The sequence below is a fragment of the Cydia fagiglandana genome, chromosome 2, assembly GCF_963556715.1.
Source record: "Cydia fagiglandana chromosome 2, ilCydFagi1.1, whole genome shotgun sequence".
NCBI classification, from domain to species: domain Eukaryota; kingdom Metazoa; phylum Arthropoda; class Insecta; order Lepidoptera; family Tortricidae; genus Cydia; species Cydia fagiglandana.
In genome coordinates this window covers 27,705,002-27,717,205 of record NC_085933.1, presented here as the reverse complement: position 1 = coordinate 27,717,205, position 12,204 = coordinate 27,705,002, and the positions used below count along the sequence as shown (strand labels likewise).

At 36.1% G+C, this 12,204-nt stretch overlaps 1 protein-coding gene across 1 annotated transcript in view; it reads right to left on the bottom strand.

The window, feature by feature from the left end:
* LOC134679464 (retinal homeobox protein Rx3-like) overlaps positions 1 to 12,204 on the bottom strand; it is a 53,680-nt gene that overhangs the window by 3,989 nt on the left and 37,487 nt on the right. The window lies entirely within an intron of this gene.

The following is a 12,204-nucleotide window of genomic DNA, read 5'->3' as shown; positions in this document are numbered from 1 at the left end:
TGATTTAATAAATTATCAATCGAGTTGAAATCTATAGTAGGTCATCGTATTTTCAATGCAAGGCTTAAAGCGTTTCTTTTAAGGAAGTCCTATTATTCTGTCCAGGACTTTATTAATGATAATAATCTTTATTGACTAAACCTACAATACTTAACATTTCAATAATTATTCTGACATACCACATTTGTAAATATTATATAATAATATTATTAAGTCTTGTAAATAATTGCTATAGTTGCATGATATAATTTAAGTTCTATTTTTAATTTTAATTATAATTTATATTCTTATACAATGTAAATTGTGACTGAATAAATGAAATGAAATGAAATTCAAGTCCGGGCAAATGTTACTACCTATAGTGGACTCTTATGGCTCGTAATAACTCATAAACACTGGGTACCTATCGAACATGTTCGCATATACATATGTTACTGTCTTTAGTAACACTGTGCCATGTCCCAACGTTGGCTGAACCCCACATGGCACGGTGGCACGGGCCGACACCATCGCTCACCCGCAGGGTTACCAACTTGCCTCAGATTTATGCCGTTCAACTTTTTAACCCAATTAGTTCCTAATTGGCCTTTCGGTTCCGAGTCCAACACTTGCGATTTTAACTAACACGAGTCTGAGGAAGTTTAGCTTGCTAGTTACTGGGATAGGTACACAAACATATATATTACATACAACAAGTCGACAAGCGCTGGACATACCTATACTTACAAGTATGTACTTAGGTTTATTATATATGTATGTATGTATGTTACTTTATTGCACATAACAGGTTTAAGTACATAAAACGGACAAAACAAAACAAAAATAATGCTGCTAAATTAATAATAATTAATTATGCTGTATGTTATGAGAAATATTTACTATTGTAATGGTTATTGGAACTTGGAACATTATTTTACACACGTTTACATGTAGGTAAAATTTCTTATCATAATATATTTAACACAAGGGGTCAGGTCAGGCGTAGATATATCAAATTAATTATTCTGCGTGACGTTGACAATTAAATTAAAATTCGCTTTCATTTATTACACCAGCCTACATACAAACTTGCTTAAAATGTCAACAAATGTCACATACATTTAAAATTACTATGAAATAATATCCTAAAACAAACACAATAATTTCTCCCGCGTGACAACCTTGCGAGCGTCGTAAATATTATGGTGACACGACACGACACGACACGACACAGACACGACAGCGTCGCGCGACGCACACGACCCGCGCCGTTTTATTGCTGTACGGCTTTGACTTCATCGCCTCTAAGTGGTTAATGGCCATTGAGATTGCGAACTTTTGTTGATGACACTTATCTTGAATGTTTAGAGTTGATTTGATTTGATTATTTAGCTTTTTGAAAGGATAGGAACTTTAATAAGAAGCGTATTTTCCTTCTCTTTTATACTTTTATTTTGCGATAAAGTACATAAATTTGATTAGTAATTACTAGGTTATATACAGTCAGCTGCAGAGAAGGTACCCCCTCGCCCTCTACATAAACGTTTGTATGCAAAGGTGCTAAGCGAATGTTATTGCTGATTGTATCGTACTTATATCGTTGTACTGATAACTACTGAGTTTCTTATATTGTAATTATAAGAAAACTCTAATTAAATAGTTTTAGTCGTGCCTATTCGTTTTTGACTTCCTGAGTTTATTTTATCCTATTTTAAACAGTTTCTCCTTTTTAATATTCCCAATAGATGGATTATAGATATTCGGATCTATGCAACAATTTTCGGTTCTATAAGGTGTAATAATAACCGAGTCTTCAATAGTAGATATGTATTGCATGTGTAGCTGACATACGTTTCAGGAGAGACAGACAGGTTGTTAATGTATCCAATACGATAGTTACAATAAAACACGAGTGAAGGTCTCGCCAGAAGTCATTGCCTCGATGGAGCTCTTGGAACTTGTTAACGTGTTCCAAACGACGCTCCAACTTTCCCAACTCGCCGTATATTACCCGAATTTAATACATTTGACAGCCGTGCATGTCGTTCGGAATCGAACCCGGCACGCGATGCCACCCCTGAATCATTTCACACTACAACTTGACACCACGAATGTATGGTAATGTTCAAAAATGTCCTTTAGATAGTGCTGTATAGAACAGTATGTCGCTTGGAGGAATCGGTCCTGCTAACGCGATGTTAGTTGCCTGGAATAGTCGTGATTGAGCTCGTACTGGTTCTTATAACTTATTAGTTTGTTACAAATGATCGGCAAGTCGAAAACTCAGGTGACCCGGTATAAATACACTTTTAGCCGACTTCAAAAAGGGATCACGATTCTCATTCTGTACGTTCCTTGATTTCTTGAAGACATCCGTCTTCCGAGTAAATTATTTATTTGACAATCTAATAAGCCAATAAGGCCAATGTCATCGAGTGAGAATTTGATTATGAAATCTTGCATACAGCAAATATTTACAAAATGGTATACCTACGAGTATATAGAGGGATCTAAGATGTTATTTTAATAGCATTTTAAATTGCTTAGTAGAATATTTTTTGTAGGTAAGCGTAGTTATTTGGATCTTGAGTGTAGGTAGGTATATTATTCAATTGTTTGGTTGCACATTACTCATGACTACTCCAATCAGTAATAAGGCAATCTATTGAGAAGGAACGCATGATATGTCACCTAACTATGTTAGAGAGAACATGATTCGCTGTGTCAATCATCGGTTTTGTTGGACAGTGAGAATTTGATGTTCTGTGCAAAGAGGTCAAGTTTCGCTGGCACTATAGAGAAATGTGCCACTCTTACCAATGGGAATAAACAAGTTAGTTTTCGGGTAGTGTCGCCGAGTTATAGCCCGTAAAGCCGTTTAATGCATGGCGCATCAATTACCGAGGTTTGATCGTGTGATCGTGTGATCGTTAGATCGTAAACGCTCTCGACTGGCGACGATCGACGACGGCACGGTGTAACGCGAGCTTTTGTCTGTTTGTCACGCGATGCTTTTTATTTTAACTACCATTATATGAGGTAAGAATAAGTAAAGTGGCTGTTTTCGTAGCTGATTTGCTAAACGAGAATGTCTATTTGAGATTATTTGAATAGACTCGCTAAAGAATTTTCTCCGTTGACGCATTAAGTGGTGGTATTAAGGCAATTTATAACGTAGAATTGTTTTTAACACATCCTCAAAGAAATTTTGCTCCAGCTTCAGTTAATATGTTTAAATATTATTTTTTTCTATCTTGTTTGAATGAATTAAGTATTTATAAAAAAGATAACTCGCAATTTAAGGTATTATGTAAAGGTATAAGAAATAAATGCATCTAAATCGACTAAGATTAACCAAATTCTTAATTAAAAATACACGTGAATTAACAAATCCGCTTTGGACCCAACAATTATAGCATTAAGTCCGAACATTAATTCCCCCGACTCGCCAATGAACAAAATTAACAAGAATTAACGTGGACATTTGTCGCAACCAGTTATGGCTATTAATAAGTGCCACTCACGCGATTTCCACCTGCAACCTCCACCACGTCTTCAAAACCCACGCGTGCCAAACCAAAAATAAACTTTCAACAGTTATAGTTAAGTCTAGTTTTGAACGGCGAAACTCAATAAGAAGTGAGGTTTCGACATTATACATACGTCAACAAATTTCTTATTATGATAATGTGTCATTAAAACCTTGTTTGCTTGTATTAAGGGCTGTATCGGCGTGGCAGCGCGTCTAAGCGGCGTTCTGCGTGATATTAACACTTAGTGCTGGAACTTTCAGAATGAATGGCGCTGTAATTTTAATTTTCTCGTAGCGAGTTTAAAAGTTAGTCAAATGGCATTTATAAATTAGTGTTTTATTGTTGTGAGTCACTGTTTTTAGTTGGCCTTAATTTTAGGTCGTTTTATTCGTATTATAGGGACGCGTGAGACGATTGTCGAGTTATAAACAGGAAAACTTCGCTATTTTCATATATCGCTATCTCACTATTTGCGTAGCGTAGGTAACGCAACTAAATTATTCATTTATCTATTCTTCCATAAAGTCATATGATATTGGGGTTTTATGGTATATTATGACCTATTTGTTTATTTTTGAGAGATTGTACCCATAAAGTATTATTACGTTAAAGATAACTAGAGCTCCTACAATAGGTTTTAAAAATTGCTTATCTGCTTTAATTTATGGTAAGTTTAGGTTGTTTGAAATTTGGTTCTTAATTGGCGTCGATCATTATAGGTAAGACACGTCTAATTCTTTTCATCGAAGATTTAAAAGTATTTTTTAATACTGTTTACGATAGTTAAATCATTTACAGTTGTGACGCGTGGGTGTTAAAATAATTTTACTTTTATCATATTAGTAATCTTCACTAACTTCACGTAAAAAATGTTCCCTCTTGTGTCTGTAGCTAATAGTCGCAAGGAGTGCCAGTAACTTGACACTCAACTAAACAAATTAATACAAACAACTCTCAAATACATTTGTTACACGTTCTGATTGAATAAAACGACAATAATTGAAATAAAACAACATTCCCGCCCGCGCATCTGTCGCTCAAAAAACAGTGATGGCGGCATGACAGCTGTCAGATTTGCGCGCCAAAACGCCGCGCGCTGATTGGTGGAATTTGAATATGATTGCGTTTGCAATTGGATTAGTCGTGCTTGTGTTGTGTTTTAGCTGTAATCGACCAGTAAATTGACTTGTGGAACGGACATATGGGTTTGAGAGGGAGAGGACAAAGAGCAATTGATTCTTTTCATTATTTTTTACACACTTGACTTTGTGCTTGATGAATGTTGATGTTATTTGATGCAGTTTTGATGGATGAATAAATGCAAAATGGTAACTAGGTTTACAAATGATCGGTGATATGAGTTTATTTTTAAGTACCTACCCTACACTTCGTCATTTCACATAATATGAGCTGTGATATGAGTCTATTTAAGGGCTTGGGGTAAATTTTCTTAAATAAAAGATAACGCATAATTAATATATTCGTTCTGAGCAAGTGTACGTACAGTCAGCACTTCTATGACTAAGATTATTGTATTGTATTGTAGTATAGTATATTGGATAATGAAAATCAGTATATTGAAGATAGAACTTAGGTATACGCTTAAATACCAAAGTAAGACCTACACAAGCCCAACGGACGCGATAACTTGTGTCGAGGGACCAATAACCAGTACAAGTCGCCCCTTTAGCGGCGCCCCTGCACTTTACATTACACGATACGACACACGACACGGGCTCTTGACGTCGAGACAATATGACACTGCGTTGCAGGATTGGCTACAACTATTATTTGGTATTCTGCTAAACAAATACTAAAAATAATTATAAAATCCGTTTACCAATAAAAGGTTGTTGTGCAAAATAAACTAAATACATACCTACGCATATGTATTGTCTTTGATTATATTTATTAGATTATATCGCGTAATATAATCAATTGACTACAAACGCTCTAGGTAAAGGGTTCGAAACGTCCAAATGTTTTATTAAGTCTATTAGGATGCTCACAACTATAAACGTAGTTGCCGTGTCGCACGCGTGTCGTATCGTATCGTATGGATAAGCGTCACACTAATTTAATTTTTATCGCCGCCCGCGCGGGCAGCGCCGCCGCAAATCAATTATCCAGCGCTTATAGACTATTAAACGGATTTCACTAATTGCTTTATTGTTTCGTAAATACCTATCAAATAAATTACTAGAATAAATTATAAGAAAAAAGCGCTGGTGGCCTAGCGGTAAGAGCCTGCGACTTTCTATCCAGAGGTCGCGGGTTCAAACCCTGGCTCGTACCAATGAGTTTTTCTGATAGTAGGGTCAGTAAGGTCATTTAGCATGCACTTTAGTCTCAGGCGATGCCGCTTGGCATGATTGTTCCTTAGGTCAAACAAAGTTGATCTGGCCCGGTAGACAGGAGATCGTACCGTGCAGACCCCCCAAAAAGGGGGGGTGAAAGACTCGGCTCCCCAGGTCCAATCTATGCTATATTCCTTCCTAGTCTTAGCAACTAGGGCAAGTTATATATCATTTTCGTATAAATTAGGGACGAGGGATTCATTTCTGAAATAATTATTATGCCTTTCCATACAAAAAAAAAACGATTTTTGTACAAAACATGAAAATGTTATGTCATTTTTTGTGACAATTTTGGATGTTACAATCACAGTGTGGCGATTTGCACTAAATAAAAAATTGGACGATGTAGCCCATGTATTCTTTATTCTGGAAAATATCACTTTATAGTAGGCATTCATACATTTTTTTGTAATAAAAATAATAATTTATAGCGCGTGGCGGTAACGATTTCCATACAAATGGAACTATGCCCAAAGTCAAAGATTAAAAATGTTTACTAAAACACTGAATTTGACATTTTAAAAGTTTAAATATTATGTTTTAATAATTTTTCCATGCGTTTTTGCCCTTTTTTGGTACAAATTTGTTGTTTTTATTTTTCTCCATACAAACTTTCCCCCCCCCCCATTTCCCCCCTTAAGGGTAGATATTTTTAAATTTGTTTTTATAACTAACTTATTCCTTTTGTAATTAATCGATGTTCAAACGTTCAGGTTAAAATGTTCGGTAGTTTAGGATCTACATGTGTTTGAGCTAAAGACATTTTATTTCATAATATCCCATACATTATAATATCTAACAAAACTCTGCTTACTTCCAGACATCATACAATCTAAACCCCTGAAGATATAAAGCTGAAATTTTCAACATCAATTAAATGCGACAGGTTTAAGTTTATAATAAAATAAAATTTTATATAATCAACGCTTAAGGGGGGGAAATGGGGGGGGGGGGGAGAAAGTTTGTGTGGAAGAAAAATAAAAACAACAAATTTGTACCAAAAAAGGGCAAAAACGCATGGTAAAATTATTTAAACATTATATTTAAACTTTTAAAATGTCAAATTCAGTGTTTTAGTAAATATTTTTAATCTTTGATTTTGGGCATAGTTCCATTTGTATGGAAATTGTTACCGCCACGCGCTATAAAGTATTTTTTTATTACAAAATAATGTATGAATGCCTACTATAAAGTGATATTTTCCAGAATAAAGAATACATGGGCTACATCGTCCAATTTTTTATTTAGTGCAAATCGCCACACTGTGATTGTAACATCCAAAATTGTCACAAAAAATGACATAACATTTTCATGTTTTGTACAAAAATCGTTTTTTTTTTGTATGGAAAGGCATAATAATTATTTCAGAAATGAATCCCTCGTCCCTAATTTATACGAAAATGATATATAACTTGCCCTAGTTGCTAAGACTAGGAAGGAATATAGCATAGATTGGACCTGGGGAGCCGACCCTCCCCCCCTCCCCTTCTTGGGGGGTCTGCATGGTACGATCTCCTGGCTACCGGGCCAGATCAACTTTGTTTGACCTAAGGAACAATCGTGCCAAGCGGCATCGCCTGAGACTAAAGTGCATGCACTTCCATACATTTGTGTTCCTTACTGACCCTACTATGAACTTATGTTAGAATTTTATTATCATTCGATATTTGCCAGTCGCTTTTCGGTGAAGGAAAACATCGTGAGGAAACCGGACTAATCCCAATAAGGCCTAGTTTCCCCTCTGGGTTAGAAGGTCAGAAGGCAGTCGCTTTTGTAAAAACTAGTGCCTACGTCAAATCATGGGATTAGTTGTCAAGCGAATCCCAGGCTCCCATGAGCCGTGGTAGAATGCCGGGACAAAGAGGAAGAAGAATTTCAAATATATTATGAATGGTATTTGGCGACTGATGGCTACTTCTAGGATGAGTATCTGTTACGTCCAAGATAAACTAATTCGTACTTACTTCAGTTTGCTGTAATAAACTAAATTGTGTGCTTACTACCCGCTTTAATTACTAGTAATGAATAGTACCCAATTAGTAGGGTTAGTGAAACATGAATAGACAGTTTAAAAATAAACCTATTTAAAAACGAGTTTTTGTGAACATACGACTTTTCTAATCGTATTTGTTAGATCCTAAATACCAGCTCAAACGACATCATGAAAAAACTCAGAACAATTATATTGTACAGTACTGAGTAAATACCCACACACAAACGTCGGTAAAGAGTTTTATTACATTTCATGACAGAAGGGTGTCACATAGCTCGCAGTGTTTGAGTTGCGGCGACACACACACACACACACAACTTTACTGTTTTATTAAAAGTGTGACTGTATACGTGAACGTGAGCCACGTGAGGGTCACAGCATCGAGAGGATTATTTAAACCTTTTCATCTGAATTAGAACTAAGGCACATTTAGAGTTGCATTACATTGCGGTATTAGATGGGTCGGCTGAATTGAATGTAACCTCAATAGTGTAACTAAATTCGCAGGCGAGTTTGCGCGCCGTCTAAGTATTATCTACAGGTTTTGGCAATACAATTATTTAACTAATTCAAATACTTTGCGAAAAATATAAGAAAAATTACGAATGCCTGTTACCAAAATAATGAAATGGAATATAGTTAAGTAAAAGCCCTTTTTTAAGGAACAAGTAAAGTAAATTACGAAAAAGTTAAAGTTAAAGTACTTACGATATAAGGATGTTCTGAAAAGACATATGAAGAGATGCCAACTAGAGCCCTCTGACTGGGAGCGGAAGGCAGCGCAGCGGCCCGAATGGCGGCGCCTCATTAATGATAGAGTTAACATTTTTGAGACGGAACGCCGCAGTGAGCTCGGCAAAAAACGTGATGAGCTTAAGGCTCAGCCGCCAACCTCAATTTCCTACAACTATGTAGGTGGTGTGCTGACGTGCCCAAAATGTGCTCGAGTATTTAGCAAGAAAATAGGGTACGTGAGCCACCTAAGAGCGCATCAGAGAGTGGATCAGCTACACTATAATAACACGAGCTAAAAATTGCCTAGACCAGAGCACACAGTCGCTGGGGCCGAAATCGGTCAGGAGAGCATCATCATCATCATCATCAAAGTAAATTACAAAATCATATGAAGCTCTGAAATGTTTTGGTACCAAGAATACACATTTATCTTTCTTGTATAATTCAAATGACATCGGTCAACTTCAAACAATTCTAACACTTGATTCAGTTGTATCCTACCGACCGCGCCACTTAATTATATTTTCGTTACTTGAAAAAATATCAAACTATTGACTGATCTGTCTTGAATTTTTAAAAGAGACAAAAGGAATGAATAATTCACGTTCAGGCAAAAGAGGATTTTAAATATCGCTGACAATTTCACGTATACACGATGTATTGTTACAGTCAATAAATGTCTACATACATAAGTATACGAACAAAGAGAAAATGTAATATGCCTTTGATTTTTAACTTATAAATTGTGGTATAAATTTTGTCAATAGACGAACAATTACATATAAAATAGCAAACTACCGTATATTGGTCAAAGTCTATTCTAATACATGTAAGTATTGGAATATTGAATATTCCCAAACTTTATTTAGAAGTTTAATATTTTAACGTTAATTTTAATTTGTACCTACGTCAACTTTTAATATACTGTTCTGCTTTTATGTAAGTATAATACTTGACTCATAAATATCAAATATCAACTAACACAAACCCCCCTCTTGTTGCCGATGAGATTAGTGTGAGGAATAAATGGAATCTCCTCGTTTTGTAGCGATACAGCGCGGCCGGAAGACGAAGGCGTACCCCATGATGGGTGGCGTTATCCGCGTGATAAAATAACCGTCATTTTCTAATACCGTACGATGGAAAGAGACATACACTGTTATTATCACGCTGTCGAGTAGACAAGAGCGACCATTATATCGATACTACTGCAACGAAGAAATTAAAAAAAAATCCGGGCTAATAATAAATGTGCTTTTATCAACAGTAGTCCCAGTAGATGGTGCCCTACGTTACAGACAGCCATAACGCATTTTCGGCGTACAATGTTGTCTCTCAAATGGTCCGGCCTGACAATGCCCCGAGTTTACAAAAGGAATAACTTGTATTCCGCCACTCGCCTTATTGCCCTGTGTCTGACAGGTGACGACTGGTATTTTAAAACTCGACGGAAATAGCCACACGTTTTCCTCGTGGACGGGTTCTTTTAGCTGAGAAATAAACAGGCGCCAGTGTTCAGACTGATTTGAATATAAATATTATCTGATAGGATCAAGACAATGATTGGAATATATAAAGGCAATAAAGGGAATAATGTAGTAATGTATCCAAGTTATTGTGTTTTACAGAAGTCAGGAAGTTTTAGTATAATATTTTAAATTTGAAGCTTACATATTCACAAAGAACATTTTAATCAGTATTGTACTGTGTGGTCTATCCACGCGTTGCAACAATCACTTACAATGTAGACTGAACAACATTGATATTTTTTGACGATCTAAGTATCTGATAAAGTATTATCAAATTTCTGTTTTGTTACTTTTTACCTAGACAATAGGAAACATTACGTAGATTGCAAATACAAAATATAGGAAGTATTTGTAGTAGGTCCAGCCATTTGTCCGCGTGGCCCGCCAACAACGGTATCTCTCCTCCTTTTTCCTGGCAGCTGCGGCCGCGAGCTGTCGGGCGGACGTTGTTGGCCGCAGCCGATTGATTGCCGTCTGTAGTAGACCCCCCTTAATTGACGTGAAACTCACTGTTAACTAACGTTTCGTAAAACCTTACTCGAAAGATATAAGGTCTAGTGATAACCAGCGAAGAGTGTTTATGTAAAAGTCACTTGGAAACATGCACACAGTAACGTGCAAAGAATAAAAGAAAAAACCTTATTTGGTAATTAATGAAATAATCTCAAACGCAATACTGCATGTGCAATTGTGCATTGTACACAGAGAAAAAAAGAGTTAGAAGAGTTTAAAACCTACTTTGGGATACTCGTATATACCTAAATTTTACTATAAAGTTACGCCTTAAAAGTGTTAGATACTATTAAGCTATTCAAAACATAGTAAAGTTATTCAAATTATTTTGTTCTTTGACTTTAATTTCACATCAGTTTTCTAACAAACAGCAACACTCGTAACTGTACATCGGTGGACCATATTACAAAAGGCATAAGGTGTGGAGATGGTACAAACACAAAAGGGAAGCTTCGTGATTTTTCACTTATGTCAACTAAATTACCTTCTGCTTTGTGATGTAAACGTGTAAAGGTTACAAATAAGCAACAATGAACGCCCCGTCCCGTCCCCGCCACGCGCACCAAACTTGTAATCGACTCTGAACTCCTTTTGATTTAAGAACTAACTACGGCTTGTCGCTGACAATATAATAAGCGGCCCGCCTCATCAGAGCCCTCTGACAAAACATTATTACTTCCCCTCAAACAAAAAACAACCTTGACTCTTCACAACAAAGTCTAATTTAGTTTAGCGCGGTATTGGTGCCCCGCAAGGCAGGTTATTGGGTCCGCTGGCTGCATCTAAAGTACCTTTCTCGCTCGCACCCGTTTTTCTTGTATAAGTGTTGTCTTTCTTTTGTTTGTGTTTGGGAGGGGTATCGGCGATCGATGGAGGAGGCCTGACTCCTTGGAGATTAGGTAACTGTTTCTTACGTACATAGAGGGGAATGGAAGGTTTATTACTTTACTGTGAAAATGGCGCGAATGATATTGGTTCGTACATGTTATAAATTATCGTAATTAAGCGTAACAGAATATTAATTTTTAAGTTTGATTTACTGACAAGCAATTTTATGAAAATCAAACTATGACTGACTTTCTTACAGTTATTAGGGAGCTTTACATATTACTTATATGTACCTTTGTGTACTTATGTGCATTTTTTACAAAAATGTATGATTTTCAATCGGTCATAGCTTATCCCAACAATATATATCAATACTACTAGGTATAGGCCTTAGTTGTAGGCAAGTACTGAAAGTTTACAGTCCTAATTCGAATTTAAAAACAAACTTAGCTTCGAATCTTTACTCATATAGGTACTTAAGACTTTAAGAGACGGTCGATTTTTATATCTTACTATTCACAAACATCTGAATAAAGCCTCTATTATCAAGCCGTTACAGTGCATGTTAAGATATTTTTGAGCACCTTAGCCGCCCTAATATATCTGATAGTGGACCTGAAATAAGCCTATAGACAGCAAGGGCTATAAAAAACAACATGTAAGGGTGTCCTGTATTTAACGAGTAGGTATAATTAGTGATATTATCCAAAAACTAAGCATTTGTAAACAATTTGTCT